This window comes from Saccopteryx bilineata, chromosome 4 (genome assembly GCF_036850765.1).
Source record: "Saccopteryx bilineata isolate mSacBil1 chromosome 4, mSacBil1_pri_phased_curated, whole genome shotgun sequence".
Lineage (NCBI taxonomy): Eukaryota > Metazoa > Chordata > Mammalia > Chiroptera > Emballonuridae > Saccopteryx > Saccopteryx bilineata.
Genome location: NC_089493.1, coordinates 265152223 through 265168294, shown reverse-complemented (window position 1 = coordinate 265168294; position 16072 = coordinate 265152223). Strand labels below are relative to the sequence as shown.

The 16072-nt window shown below is 45.3% G+C and overlaps 1 protein-coding gene across 5 annotated transcripts in view; it reads left to right on the top strand.

Annotated features, from left to right (window-relative positions):
• Positions 1-1636: 1636 nt before the first annotated feature.
• The window catches only part of DTX2 (deltex E3 ubiquitin ligase 2), a 44202-nt gene continuing 29766 nt past the window's right edge, over positions 1637-16072 (top strand). The window contains exons 1-2 of one of the 5 annotated variants that reach the window (XM_066274488.1): positions 1637-1781; positions 3024-3110. The gene's annotated coding sequence lies outside the window, so the exon portion shown is untranslated. Of the gene's footprint in view, positions 1782-1905; positions 2008-3023; positions 3111-16072 lie in introns of those variants that run through there. The other 4 variants (XM_066274489.1, XM_066274490.1, XM_066274486.1 and 1 more) reach the window with 4 other exon arrangements.

The window sequence follows — 16072 nt, the reverse complement described above, 5'->3', positions numbered from 1 at the left end:
GTTATAGCTGAGAAAACTGAGACTGAGAAGGGAAGGTAAATGTTCCCATCCTAAACTGTAACCTCTATAGTGATCTAGTATAAATCACAGGTAAAATACTACCCTCATTTCTTGATGGAGATTTGACTCAGGAAGTAATTGGGAAAGCCTGACTTTGGTGCCCCCCCCCGCCCCGCCCCGACTTGAGGACTGTGTCCTCTCAGTCAGCTCTTGGGTGGTAGATTCCTGGTTTAGGGTACCAGAAACTCAGCCTACTATAGGCACTTCTTCTCCTCCTTCACTAATTTCAGGTGGGTTACTACTCCTTTCTGGGCATCAGCTTCCTCTTCTATAAAATGAAGTTTTTAAACTGAATTACAGAGGAGGTCTCTTTCTCCATCCCCAGCAGTCTGAATCTTCCTCAAATCCCCAATAAAGTGTGAGTGACATTAGATTGTGTAAAAATACTTAACTAGCCTGACCTGTGGTGGTGCAGTGGATAATGCGTTGACCTGAAATGTTGCAGTCGCCAGTTTGAAACCCTGGGCTTGCCCGGTCAAGGTATATACAAGAAGCAACTATTATGAGTTGATGCCTCCTGCTCCTCCCCTGCCTTTCTCTCTATCCTCTGTCTAAAATAAATAAAATCTTTATAAAAACTTAACTAGAGTCCAAGATTCAAAGGACTCTGTATCCCTGAAACGGTATGCAAAATGTCTGTGTGTATAATGTGTGTGCACACGTGTGTGAAAACTGACATCTGAGCATTTTTCTGGGAATGGCTTTCTTTGGCTTTGGAAAGCAGATCTGTGATACCAAAAAATTAGTCATCAGCTTTGTTTCAAGGCCTCATCCACTTTGACCTGTACTACAACAGTCTCCAAACTAGTCTCCCCACTACTTCCTCTTTCCTTTCCATCTATTTTCCACCCACCACACAGGCTATCCTTCTAAAGTGCATGCTGACTCTGTCATTTCCCAGCTTACATCCTTCCATTGGTTGTTGCCTAAATTCCTTGCATGGCACTTAAAGTCCATCATAATCTTACCCAGCTTTCTTCCCAGACTCATATCCTGCCACACCCTAATCCATTTTCTCTGTCTTCAGCCCCTTCATTTATCCTCTGTCCTGGCCACAAGGAACATTTTACTGCTTCCTGAACGCGTCAGGCACTTTCACATCTCTTTTCCGTCGCACGGGTTTCTCTAAACTCCATGAGTCAAATCCCTGTGTGGGTTTGAAAATCCAACTCAAGCGTCATCCCCCATGTGATGCCTTCCTGACCCACCCCCAAAATTAGGTGCACCCTTCTCATTCATTTATCATAACATTTCCCCCACTATATTGTCATTGTGTGTTTAAGTGTCTGTATCCCCAATTAGGAGTTCTTCCAGGAGGGGAACCAAGTTTCCAATTGATCTGTTCATTCCCAGTACCCAGCACAGGGATTAAAACCATGTTATGTACAGGTAAAAACTATGTAAAAAACTATGTAAAATAATCAGTAAGTTAATGAAGGACTAAGTAGGTGAGTGAATAAGCTAAAGAGGAAGAAGAGATAAACGTGCACAAGTCCGCCGGGACCCGGACCCGCCCCCGCCCGGACTGAACTACATTTCCCAGAAGGCTCGGCGTCTTGGGCATGCGCGCCGGAGCGCAAGGAAGCTGCGACGCGGAGTTTCACTCCGGCTGTCTTCTCCTCAGAGTCGGAGTGGCAGCCGGAGTCGTCCCCAGGCGGAGCCAGAGCTGCAGCCCCAGGGCGGCGGTGCTCTCATCCTGCCCCCTCGCCCTGGTCAGCTCGGTGAGAGGGGACGGTCAGGCCACTTGCTGGTCCGTGGGACTGTGGTCCCCAGGGGGCGGGGGAGACCAAGCTGAGCTGGGACCGGAAGGGGGCGGGCTTGTAAGTGAAGGAGGGCTGGGCTGGGCTGGGCCGGGCCGGGCCGGGTCGGGTCGGGTCGGAGAAGAGTCCCGGGATGAGATCCGGAGGGACATTGGGAGGATTGATGTCAAGGTTGTAGGTCCTGGAGGTGAGAGTTGGGAGGCGTTGAGAGCTTAATGGTGCTGGGTGAGAGGGTGAACGCCGGGGTGGAAGCCAAAGGGCTAGCAGCAGGTGGAGGGGCGCCGGCCCTGGGAGTTTGGGTCGGTCGGGAGGAGTGGACCCCTTCCCACAGAACATAGTGCGGGCCTTGATGATGTTGCCACCGGGCTACCGGTTAGGTGTGGATTCGGCTCGGGTCTCCTCCAGGTGAACGACTAACTGTAGCAAGGCTTGTAATTTAGAGGTCTTTCCCTCCAAACTTTTCTTTCCTGTCCCAAGTGGGGTCTGCCTTCCAGGAAGCTCCTATTTCCAGGGACCCTGGGTTACTTTTGCGGAGTGTGTAATATATGCTGAAGAGGATTTAGAAGTCTTTTTCTGGAGCTCACCTTTCATCTCTGCTTTCTCAGTCAGCTACTGGTTCCACTTCCCTAAGTGCCTGTAGCAGTGGAAATAATGAGTGCACAGTCACTTAGACCCTTAAGAAACTCAAAATATTTCAGCTCCTTTAGAATTCTAGAAGGAGGACTTTTGGGAGCCAAAATTAGGGTTTACCTTAAACCATCAGAGTAATTAGAACTAGGCCTCTTGTTCATTGCTCTGTGACTTTGGCCAAACTTTTACCCTCTCTGGTGTGTTGATTTCCTGAATGCCTACACTGCAGACTCGCTTTTAAAGCCCTTTTGGACTTTTCTATGAAAAGGCTCAGTTAAAAAATATAATAATTATTATTTTTTTTTACCATCGCCTTGATGATTTGAGCAGGCAGAGGGAGAATGCTGTACCCTGTGCTCTGCCTAGGGTTTTGGAAAATAAATCTGGTGGTTTCCAGCCCCCAGTCACAGCACAGATCCAATATCTGTGCATTCGTTTTCACTAACTGCTGTTTCTCAATTTAAAACCTGATCATCTTCTTCCTTGTTGGCAAAGGTGCCTTGGAATTTGTGTCGCTGAGTCAGCAGGCCTTTCAGATTTGCTTGGTTTTTGTTGTTTGTGTTTTATATCAAGATGGGAACCCGAACAAGTCATTCCTCCTAAGGATCTGGTGTCTCCATCAAGAAGGGACAGTTTGTGCCAGCTCTCCAGAGAGAAAAGGTGAGAGCCATGGGGATTTTACATTGCTGCCTTCTTAATCTGGTTTTCAATAGAGAAGGTGGGGACTGGAGAGGGTAGAATTTGAGGTCTCCAGGATGAAAGTGAGCCCTGGGAGTAGATTGTTGATTGCCAACTCTCAAATAAATTCAAGTGGCTTCTTGCCAATGGCTTCTCCTGTTTAACTAGTCTTAGAGAGTGCTTTCTACATGGTCTGTACTTTAAAACGTGCTTTATGTGATGAAGGACATAAGTCATGATTTCTGCATTTGAACTGGAAATTTTTCTTTTGTTGCATGAACCTTTACTGGGTTCCTCCTTAGTGTCAAGCCCCGTGCTCAGTGGGGGAGGGCGGGTACAGTGAGGAGCAACAAGAGTTCTGTCTTCTGGGACTTGGTTGTGTGGTAGAAAAAACAGACAAACCATAGACAGCGACAAGATGTTGTCAGTGTGATACATGTTGAGGAGGGGTGCTCAGGGCAGAGCCAGCACCCCTCCAGCAAGGGCTAGAAGGGAAGGTGAGAAGATCAGGAAGGCTTTGGGAAGATGATAACTAAGGTGAGTAGTAAAGGAGTAGGACTTAGAAGTAAGGGCAGTAAGTTGCCTGGCAGAGGAGTTGGTATATGCAGAGTCGTGAAACTACCTGGCATGTCTGGGTCATGGTAAATAGCTCAGTGGCTGGAGCAACAAGGGGTGGCTGTGGGGTAGAGGATGCTGGAAAGGTGGACAGAGGGGTGAGTGTGGAAGGTTTTATGGGCCATGCCAAGGCCCTGGGGAGCAGAAGGATTTTAGCAGAAGAATTCCATGTGGAGCATTTACAATTTTCACACTGGCTGGGAAGTGTGGGTTGGATTTGATTGGATTATTCTCTTTGTGACTTTCCTTACACTAAGCCAGTTTCTGGTAAGGGGAGGTTAACATGAGATTTTGCCCTCAGCTCACTGATGGACATAGAGAACTGTAAGGGACAGGCAGAGTGCTGTGGAAGTTGATAAAAGGATGTTTTCTTTCAATTGGGCACACCAAGATGCTATTTATTTATTTATTTATTTATTTTTATTATTATTATTTTTTCTGAAGCTGGAAACGGGGAGAGACAGACAGACTCCTGCATGCGCCCGACCGGGATCCACCCGGCACGCCCACCAGGGGCGACGCTCTGCCCACCAGGGGGCGATGCTCTGCCCCTCGGGGCCTCGCTCTGCCGCAACCAGAGCCACTCTAGCACCTGGGGCAGAGGCCAAGGAGCCATCCCCAGCGCCCGGGCCATCTTTGCTCCAATGGAGCCTCGGCTGCAGGAGGGGAAGAGAGAGACAGAGAGGAAGGAGGGGGTAGGGGGTGGAGAAGCAAATGGGCGCTTCTCCTATGTGCCCTGGCTGGGAATCGAACCCGGGTCCCCCGCATGCCAGGCCGACGCTCTACCGCTGAGCCAACCGGCCAGGGTCCAAGATGCTATTTAATTGGGGCCTTGAAAGTATGGGTCAGGTGGGGTGAGTGGCCAAGTGAATGGGATTATGATGTATTATTTGATAGCAAATCATTACTTAAACTCCTTGGGAGGAGATGGAGAGAGGGAAGTATAGATACAAGAGGCTATAAAAGGGTAGTATACATACTGGCAAATACTGTTGATAGAGAGGGGCCAGGGTGTGATGGGCTTCAGTGTCAACCCAAGGAACTTGAACTTTATTCTAGAAATCCAGTGGAGGTATGGAAGAAACAGGATCAGAACTATGACTTCAGGAAGCTCAATCTTGCACCTGTCTCTGAGGTGAATTAGAAGGAGACACAAGAGTTAGGGAAGCCAGTGGGAGAGAATACTTATCAAGGTGAGAGGAATAAAGCAGCCCAACCAGTTGCTGGCAGTGGGTGCTGAGGAGCTGGGAAGGGAAAACAGAGAAAGCCATGGCAGCTGTGGGGCAGTGGAGGAGAAGGTTGAGGAGGAGCAAGACCCAGATTTTTCTTCTAACTGCCTGGGTCAGAGTGGAGCCAGAAATGCAGGAGAAAAAGCAGAATTAGGGAGGAGGAAAGTGAGTTTGACTTTAGACATGTTTAAGGTACCTAAGGTGCCACCAAGAAGGGGACTGTGGGCTAGGGAGAGAAGTCCCTGATTCATTCTACACATCCCTATAGAAATTATATGCCAGGCCAGCCTGACTAGGTGGAGAAACAGTGGATAGAGCATCGGACTGGGATGCGGAGGACCCAGGTTCAAAATCCCGATGTCACTGGCTTGAGCTCGGGCTCACTAGCCTGAACGCGGGGTCTCTGGTTTGAGTGTGGGATCATAGACATGACCCCATGGTTGCTGGCTTGAAACTCAAGGTTGCTGGCTCGAGCCTAAGGTTGCTGGCTTGAGCAAGGGGTCATTCGCTCTGCTGTAGAGAGGAACAGATAGGGACAGACAGGAAGGGAGAGAGATGAGAAGCATCTGTTCTTCATTGTGACATCTTAGTTGTTCATTGATTGCTTTCTCATATCTATTCTTCTCTCTCTCTGTCAAAAAAAAAGAAATTGTATGCCAGGTTTATGCTTGGCATATGGAGTACAAAGATAAATTAAATGATCTCTTTCTTGTGTTTAATTTTTACCTCAAATAAGCACGTGGCTTGCTTATATTTACTTTTCTTTTTTGTTTAAGGGAGAGAGAAGAGAAGCATTAACTTGTAGTTGTAGCACTTTAATTGTTCATTGGTTGCTTTCTCACATGTGCCTTGACCAGGGGACTCCAGCTGAGCCAGTGACCCCTTGTTCAAGCCAGCAACTTTGCACTCAAGCTGGGGACCATGGAGTCATGTCTATATGATCCCATGCTCAAACCGGAGATCCCACTCTCAAGCTAGTGAGGCCGTGCTCAAGCGAGCACCCTCGGGGTTTCAAACCTGGGTCCTCCGCATCCCAGGTTTATGCTTTATCCATTGTGCCACCACCTGGTCAGGCTTTACTAAGCTATTTTTAATGAATGTAGTAACTTTCTGTATTCCCATTACTCAAAACAAAAGCTTGGGGCTTGAAACAAAAGTATACATCTAGCCATGCAATCTTTCTTCTGGTTTTCATGCTGAGATAACTATTATCCCCTTGCTTTCATTTTAATATAGTTTTATTGTACCTATGCATTTTCTAGGAAAGTAAAAAATATATAATTTTGCTAAGATTTGTCCATATTATTGCATGTCATGTGGTTCATTTGTTTTTTTTAATTGATTTTAATTTATTGTGTTTACATAGATTCTAATGTTGCCCCGAATGCATCTCCTCTCCCCCATATTCCCCTCAGCATCTCCCTTGCCCCCTCCCCGTGGTTCATTTGTTTTTACTACTAATATTCCGTGGTGTGTGCACATCAGTTTATGCATCTGATCTTCCATACATGGGCACTTAGTTTCCAGGTTTGGCTGTTGCACATGTGCTGCTCTGAACATTCCCATACACATCTTCTGTTACACATGTGCAAGGGGTCTTCTTGAGTATAAACTTAGGGGTAATATTTTTCTGAGTCATTGGGTAAATAAATGTTTAACTTTTGTTGATATTGCAACACTGTTTTCTGAAGTTGTACCAGTTACATTCTACCAGCAGCAGTGTACAGGACTTTCAATTGCTTTACTTTTTTGCCAACACTTTACATAGACAGACTTATTTTTAATAGAAATTTTAAAAAAGATTTTATCACTATTTAATGATTTTTAGAGAGATGAGAGAGACAGAGAGAAAGGGGGGTAGCGGGAAGCATCAACTTATAGCTGCTTCTCGCATGTGCCTTAACCAGCCAAGCCCAGGGTTCTAAACTGGCGACCTCAGCATGCCAGGTTGATACTTTATCCACTGTGCCATCACAGGTCAGGCTAGGCAGACTTTTTTTATATTTGCCAATTGAATAGGTATAAAATAGGATCTTTGGGATCTTAATTTTTATGTCCCTGAGCCCTGACATTGAACATCTCTTCATAAGTTTATTGGCATATGTGTTTCTTGTGAAAAATATTCATGTCTCTTGCCAATTTTCCTATGGGATATTTGGTGCATCATCATCATTATTATTGATTTGTAAGATTTTAATTTATATGCATATTACAAATATGCTTATCACTTACTTTTCTCCTTTTATTAAGGCATATTTTGATGAAGGACCATTCTTAATTTTAACATAGTGAAATGTATTTTTTAAAATTTGTAGTCAGCGTTCAGTCTTGTTTAAGATATCTTTTCCTGACTATATCCTTGCCTTGAAGGAGCCTGTGCCCTAGTGGAGGGCACAGGTAGATAATTGCACTTAGATGTTACATTGACATTGTTAGAAGTTGCCACTTCTCCTTGTGGGGCAGGAGTGGATATAGGAATATTTCACAGTATACAGAGTCTTAAGCTGGGAATTACCGTATTTCCCCAAGTATAAGAAGCACAATTTTTTTGAAAAATTTGGAGTCTAAAAATGGTGCACCTTATTTAGTGGTCATAGATTTTTTTTTTACTTGCATTTCCCACTTTTCGCACTTGTTTTTGTGCTTATTGTTGAAGACAGTGATTCGTTGTCAGATACAGATGAGGACAAGCTAATGGATGGGAGTTTTGACAGTGATTAGGAGTTGTATGAATTTTATGATGAATAAAACTTGGGTTCAATAACTTTATGTAATACATTTTTTTTCAAACTTGGGGCCCCAAAATTAAGGTGCGTCTTATACATGGGAGCATCTTATACATGGGGAAATACTCTAAGAGAGGAGGAATAGGTGGACAGGTAGAGTAGAAACTCACTGGGTGGGGAGGGGGTGGGAGAGGCAAGAAGTAGCCTGTCCTGTCCTGGGTCCTCCCCAAGTTCCTGATGACTGCAACAGTGGGTTCATCTGTAGAAAGATTTGGATGATCTACATGCATGGCATTATTAAAGCCATGGGGACATGGCTCTGGGAAGCAGTATGGCTCCTGGGGGTAGTAGCACTGACAACATGCTGCCTACTGTGCTATTGGATGCTGTGAAGACATGTTGGCAGAGAACAGGGTATTTCGTTGGGGGTGGCTAGCCAGAGACAAAGGCACTCTCTTACTACTTTGTAGAAAAATCAGTTCAGAGAAGTATTTCTCATGTATACCGCAGTGGGATACAGTGATAGATGTTGGGGAGGCAGTAGGAGAGGGGTCAGCACACCATGGCCCATGGGCAAAATCTGGCCTGCTGCCTGTTTTTGTTAATAGAATTTTATTGGGACACAACCACTTCAGCTAGTTTACACATTGTCAATGGCTGTTTTCATGTTACAGTGCCAGAGCTGCATAGTTGCAACAGACACCCTTTGTTCTGCAAAGCATAAGATAAGTAGTTTCTGACCCTTTAAGGAAAGGTTGGCCGATTCCTGTCATGGGGAGTCATGGTAACTGGTAACCTGGAGAGTGTGTACTAGCTAGTTGTTTCTGGAAGAATAATAAATCAGGCCTGCAAATGTTGCCAACTCCTCTGTTTTTTAAAAAACTGGAAATCTGGATTTTTAAAAAAGGGTAAATATTCTAATTTTTAAACATTAGCTCAATTAAAAAAAACAAAAAACACAACTGTAGGCCAAGAAAACACATATGTCAGCTGAGATGTCCAGCATCAGTTTATCTCTTCTGTCTTGGTGGATTTTGGAAACAGATTTGGTTTTATTTTATTTTTTATTTTTAAATTTTATTTATTGATTTTAAAGAGCGAGGAAGGGAGAAACAGACAGAAACATTGGTCTGTTCCTATATGTGTCCTGACCGGGAATCGAAATAGCAACCTTTGTACATCGGGATGACACTAACTGACCGAGCTAGCCAGCCAGAGCCAGATTTGGTTTTACTTCTACCTGTGTATTCCTTGGGCAAATTGCTTTTCTTCTTTTGCCTTACTTTTTTCATTTATAAAATAGAGATAATACTTACACCTCAGGATTGTGAGGATTAAATGAGAACTTTTATATGGTAGTACAGCGCCTGGTGGATAGTAAGCTCTTGGTTGGTGGCTAGTGCTTTTATTACTGCAGGCGATCAGGTTGCTCCAGGCACAGGAGCAGCAGGTACTTGGTGCTGGTGGAGGTATCTCACAAGGGAATGGTAGGTCGCTGTGGCTTTCTCAGCCCTGTTTGGATGGTTCTACTCTGACCTGTCGCTGGAGGGCTCAAGGCAGGCACAGCCAGCAGAGGAGCTGGCATTTCCCTTCCATTGGCCCAGTGTGTAAGGAGCAAATCATGTGTTAGTTTCCTTGTGTCTCAGAAACCTAGTAAGTTTTGGTTGGCAGTGGCTGAGACATCTCTTTTTAAAACAATAGTGCCATCTTGCCTGACCTGTAGTGGCACAGTGGATGGAGTGTCAACTTGCACTGAGGTCGCAGGTTCAAAACCCTGGGCTTGCCTGGTCAAGGCACAAATATGGGGAAGCAACTACAAGTTGATGCTTCCCACTCCCCCTCCTCCTCAAGTGAATAAATAAAATCTTAAAAAAAAAAAATCCGTCTGACCAGGCGGGGGCGCAGTGGATAGAGCGTTGGACTGGGATGCGGAAGGACCCAGGTTCGAGACCCCGGGGTTGCCAGCTTGAGCGCGGGCTCATCTGGCTTGAGCAAAAAATGCTCACTAGCATGGACCCAAGGTCACTGGCTCAAGCGAGGGGTCTGCTGAAGGCCCGCGGTCATGGCACATATGAGAAAGCTATCAATGAACAACTACGGTGTCGCAGCGAAAAACTGATGATTGATGCTTCTCATCTCTCTCCGTTCCTGTCTGTCTGTCCCTATCTATCCCTCTATCTGACTTTCTCTCTGTCCTTGTAAAAAAGTAAATAAATAAAATAAAAAAGGACCAATTAAAAAAAAATCCAGCTCCATCTTGCAGTGCTTACGTATTGTTAAAGTTTAGGTACCTGGATGGTCAGTTTTATGCATTTTTTTGGAACTTAGGGATGGGGGCTGTCTCTTGGCAAGGAGGTGCCATGGTACTTTGACAAGGCCTGTTAGTGAAACCCTGTTGGGATAGTAGCAGCTATTTAAAAAAATAGTTTCCCACTAATTGAGAGAGAGAGAGGAAGGGGGAGAGAAAGAGAAATATCAACTCACTGTTCCCCTTAGTTGTTCCACTTAATTGTTCCATTTAGTTGTATATTTATTGATTGCTTATCCAATGTGCTCTGACTGGGGATATGACCTGTTACCTGGGCGTGCCAGAACAGTGCTTTATCCACTGAGCCACGCAGCCAGGGCAGTAGCAGCTATTAAAGTAGTGATGCAGAATAATGGTGGTGATGCTTTGGTTTATGTTTATGATCTTTTAAAAGTGTTAGGCATTTTTGCCCTGGCTGGATAGCTCAGTTGATTAGAGCATCGTCCTGATATGCCAAGGCTGGGGATTTGATCCCTGATCAGGGCACATGCAAGAATCAACCAGTGAATGCATAAATAAGTGGAACAACAAATTAATGTTTCTTTCTCTCTCCCTCTTTCTCCTGTTCCCTCCCTCCCTCCCTCCCTCCCTCCCTCCCTCCCTCCCTCCCTCCCTCTTTCTCTCTCAAAAGGGTTAAAATCAATAAATAAAAACAAGCCTGCCCAAGCAGAGCGTTGGACTGGGATGCAGATGACCCAGATTCGAAACCCCACGGTTGTTGGCTTGAGCGCGGGATCATAAACATAACCCCATGGTCGCTGGCTTGAGCCCAAAGGTTGCTGGCTTGAAGCCCATGGCTGCTGGCTTGAGCCCAAGATTGCTGGCTTGAGCAAGAGGTCATTCGCTCTGCCCCCGTCAAGACACATATGAGAAACTAGTCAATGGTGCCACAACAAAGAATTGATGCTTATCTCTCCCTTCCCCTCTCTGTCACTGTCACAAAAAATAAGTAAGTAGGCCCTGGCCAGTTGGCTCAGTGGTAGAACATTGGCTGAGCGTGTTAAAGTCCCATGTTCGATTCCCGGCCAGGGCACACAGGAGAAGCGCCCAGAGCATCGTCCCCGGTGGGCATGCTGGGTGGATCCGGTCGGGCTCATGTGGGAGTCTCTGTCTGCCTTCCCTTTGCTTCTCACTTTGGGAAAAAAAAAAAAAAAAGTAACTACGCAAATAAATAAAAACAAAAGTGTTAGGCATTTTAAAGAGATTTGTTTCTTATAACAGAAGTTATACTTCAGAAACAAAACATCTCCTATAGCAGGGGTCCCCAAACTGTTTACACAGGGGGCCAGTTCACTGTCCCTCAGACTGTTGGAGGCCGGACTATAAAAAAAACTATGAACAAATCCCTATGCACACTGCACATACCTTATTTTAAAGTAAAAAAACAAAACAGGAACAAATACAATATTTAAAATAAAGAACTAGTAAATTTAAATCAACAAACCAGTATTTCAATGGGAACTATGCTCCTTTCACTGACCACCAATGAAAGAGGTGCCCCTTCCGGAAGTGTGGCGGGGGCTGGATAAATAACCTCAGGGGGCTGCATGTGGCCCGCTTGGCCGTAGTTTGAGGACCCCTGTCCTATAGTTTTTCTATTCAAAGGCAGCTGTTGTTAAGTTTTTTTAAGTTTTCTTTATGTTTCTCTTTTGCCTAATTAAAATAGTGCTATGATGAATATCTTTATATTGAAGATTTTCTAAATTCTTCTTAGATATATTCTTAATTATTGGGTCGAAATGAGTAAACGTTTTTAAACTTCTTGATACATATTACACAACTGTTTTCTGGAAAGTTTTATCCTTTCCAGCAGTATGAAGTCTCTATGTGCTGTTGCTAGCTAGCACTGAATGTTGAAATTAAGTTATTTTTACTACTTTGATAGGCAAAAAAGAATATTCCATTGTTTTTAATTTGTATTACGAGCAACATTTCTAGTAAAGTAGAATACTTCAGTGATGCATTTGTGTGCAGAATTTGACCTTCCCAGGTCTGTGGGAAGGCTTCCTAATAGTGCCTAGGTGGGGGCTGTACTCTAAGAAGTCTTTGAAGGTCATGCTCATTGTGTCAGCTGGTAGGGTATGGAGTTTCAGGCCATACTTTTTTAAAAGAGCCTGAAAGTGAGGCAGCTTAGAAAATAGGGCTTGAAGCCCTGTTTTCTGGTGTCACCAGTTTCCAATCCATGTGCCTCAGAACTCTTCTGTTCTGCAGAAGAACTTCCTGGGCCTCTTGGGAAGTAGGAATGGAGTCCATCTCCGTGTCAAAAAGAGCACACCATGTTTCTGTGTTTTACATATCAATGGATGGCACACAGTCACATTTGGAAAAAGGTTCTGCCGCTCATAGAAGGCTGGAAAACCCATCCAACCACCTGAGTAATAGAGCCTAAAGAAAGGGAAGTGACTGTCCCAAGGTCAGTGAGCACATGGGAGATTGAGTGAAGTGCAATGTGTATGACCTGAGAGTAGGGGTCTGACAGGTCATCTTCATGTCCATTCAGGACAACAGAGGCAGGACAGACGCTGGCAGTAGTGTGGACTGAAAGGTGAACTGCGAAGTTCAGGTGTGGGCTAAGCTGTTGTGTATTTCAGTGGGCTTTGGAGGAATGAAATGGATCCTGCCTTACCTGTTGGCATGTTAACAGTGACTCAGGCTGACTGACTTTAAAACCCACACCCAGGGCCTTTTTCCCAGAGGCCACAGCTGCAGTGGGGTCCATTTGTGTGGTTCACCCAACCGAGGGCCCACATTTAGGCAGAATGGTTTTCACTCATATTCTTGTGCCAGTGCAGATCTTGTTCTAAAGCTTTTCTAAATCCTCTGGAAATAGAAAGACTTTTGGACACACGTAATGTTTTTCTTTTGTGTGAAAACACCTCTGGTAGAATGGCAGCATTCCTCTCTGCTTTAGAGCCACAGTGCTGTGGACAGGGACCTGCAGCTGAATTCCACAACAGAATACCAGGGAAAGAAGGAATTTTTTGTATATGTGTGGTCAAAGTTGTTGGTATTAAAAAAATTTTTTTTTGGTTTGATCATAAAAAGTAATATACCCACCGTAGGACATTTGTAAGTGCAGAAACAGGTAAAAAATATTCTATAATTCTACCACTCTTTTTTAAAGAGAGAGAGATGGAGAGATGAGAAGCATCAACTCGTAGTTGCGGCACCTTAATTGTTCAATGATTGCTTTCTCATATGTGCCTTGACCAGGGGGCTCCAGCCAAGTCAGCGACCTTAGTGCTCAAGCCAGTGACCATGGGATCATGTCTATGACCCCATGCTCAAGCTGGCAACCCTGCACTCAAGCTGATGAGCCTGCACTCTAGTGGGTGACCTCGAGCTTTTGAACCTGGGTCCTCAGCATCCCAGACTGACACTCTATCCACTGTGCTACTGCCTGGTCAGGCTCCATCACTCTTTTTTTTTTCTTTTTGTGACAGAGACAGAGAGAGACAGAAGGACATACAGGGACAGACAGTCAGGAAGGGAGAGAGATGAGAAGTATCAATTCTTCGTTGCGGCACCTTAGTTGTTTGTTCATTGATTGCTTTCTCGTATGTGCTTTGACTGGGGTCTACAGCAGACCGAGTGACCCCTTACTCAAGCCAGTGACCTTGGGCTCATGCTGGTGAGCCTTGCTCAAACCAGATGAGCCTGCATTCAAGCTGGCAACCTTGAGATTTCGAACCTGGATCCTCTGCGTCCCAGTCTGATGCTTCATTCACTGTGCCACCGCCTGGTCAGGCTCCATCACTCTTATTAGTGTTTCAGAGTTGTTTCTCTAACATTTAAAAAATTATTTTATATAAGGTAGAAAGAGCATGGGCTTTATAGTGTCACAGACTGGCTGCCTGACCTTGGATAAGTTCTTAATTTCTTTTGGCCTCAGTTCTCTTGTGTATAAAATGGGAATAATTTTTATGTTCAGGGGTGATTGAGAGTTGACAAAGCTGGATGACAAAAGCACCAAGCTGAGTGTGTGCCACATAGTAGGTGCTCAACAAATGGCATACCAACCTGCCGGACAGCATAGTGTGTGCACTTTTATAGCCTGTATTTTTTATTTGTTGTGAGCATTATCTTAGGTCTGTAAGGCTTTTCTAAACATTTTTAAGACTTGTAGTCCACCATCAGGCAAGAATTCCATTATTTAGGTTGCTTCCAGATTCAGGCTTTTTACCATGGCCAATTATAATAATTTTCATAATTAAGAACACTAAGTAGCCTTCTTGTTAGGAACTGAAACAAATGACTGAGGTTGTTGTAGAGAATGGTTGCATTGACAGGGCTGCTATATGTGCATAATTGCTGTGTTCAGGTGGAGCGCCAGTAGGCATTTCTGGGCAGTGCCTCAAATGCCTGGCCCTGGAGCAGAAGGTTCACCTCTCTTTTGTCCTCTGGTATATCAGACCCTCTGGGATACTGGACATTAAATAACTGCAGCCTCAGTGTTGGGTCAGTCTTGGCTCTGCCTTCAGGGTGTTACTGTTCCAGTGGGAGACAGACACTGAAAGCAAGGGTAAATGGAATGTGTAGGGAAGATGCTCATGAGGGTGGAGGTCAGAGGGTTGAGGAGGGAGGGTGTTGTGGTTGAGTCTGGAAAAGTGGACCTATTGGCTTGGCTTAAGTAGAGAGGGGACAGGAAGTCTAGACACATACATCAGCAGGATCAATGGCTGGGAGGTGGGACATGGCTCTGAATGTTCTGGCACTTGCTAGAATTTGATGTGGCTAGACATAGGTGGAAGTCTTGATACGAGATGGGAGAGGAGCTGGACACAGAGGTGCTCTGTGCCATGACTGCTTCATCTCTGGGTCTCCAGTACCCAGACAGGGCTTGGACAGTGGTGGGCCCGCGGCCTGTGGAGACTGAACACTTTCATGAAAAGCTTTAGCTGAAGTTCTCCACTGTATTTCCCAGGCTGTTTGGCAAAGTTCTGCAAGTTAGTTAATTTGGGGATGTGTGGACATGCCATGTGTGCTGACATATAGGAGGTGTCTGCTCCCTGAGAGATGAGTGATGCCTGCCAGGAGTTGCCGGGAGGAAAGTCCAGACTCAGGAATAATTGGCTCTGAAACTGGTTCTGTGATTGTACCTGGATGTGGTTCCAGAGACTTCTAATTGCAGGCACTGAGTTAATAAGCCAGCCAGCCCAAGGGCATCCCAGGCCCAGTCCTCCAGGGTGGATGTGTGCTTTTATTGGAGCATTTGGTAGCTCAGTGGCAGCCGTAGCACCACAGGTGTGCTCAGTTATTGCAGATGTGACTCATTGCCTCCTTTCTCATGCTGTGTGGTTCAGCGCTGCTGCAGGCTGCCACTCCTCACCTAGACTTGATGGGTGGGGAAATGCTGGGGTTCAGGGGGACAGGAAAGGGAGGGAGGCCAAGATTTGCTGATACCTGCTTTGTGCCTGGTGCTTTGCTGGGTGCTTTATACACATCTCTGTTTTAATCCCCATGACAAGCACTTAGAGCAGATACTGGTATCTTCTTTTCCAAATGAAAGAAAAAGCCAGCTTGGAGAGTTTCGGTACCTTAACCAGGGTGATACAGTGAGGAGCGTAGAATAAGTCAGTAATGTGTTCATGCCAGAGCCCATGCCTGTTTCCTTTCACATGCTGCTCCAGATCTACCTTCCTTATGGGGCAGTGGTTTTGGCCTTCTCATCGAAACCTTGATGGTATACAATCTTAGGGAGAGCAGTGAAAGCCCAGGGTCCCAGCATTATTACTAGCTATGTAAGCAAGTCACTGTAACTCTCTGCACCTCGGTTTCCTCATCTGCAAAATAAGGATAAATTTCAATGTCTGCTTAAGGGTTTGTATGGGAACCCTGTTGGCACCAGGCCTGCATGAGCATGCTGTAACAGGACTTGAGATGCAGGTTCCTCTCTCCCTTCCTCCTTTCCCTTCTCTAAATGAGATGAGTACATTTGGCGCTCACCATTACATGTTGGTCCTATTCCTCACTCTCTGGGAGCAGGTGCTCTGGGGGACTGCCATGATAAAGTACATTCATAGACTTCTTTTCCCCTTCAGATAGCGGCAGGTGCATAAGAGCATC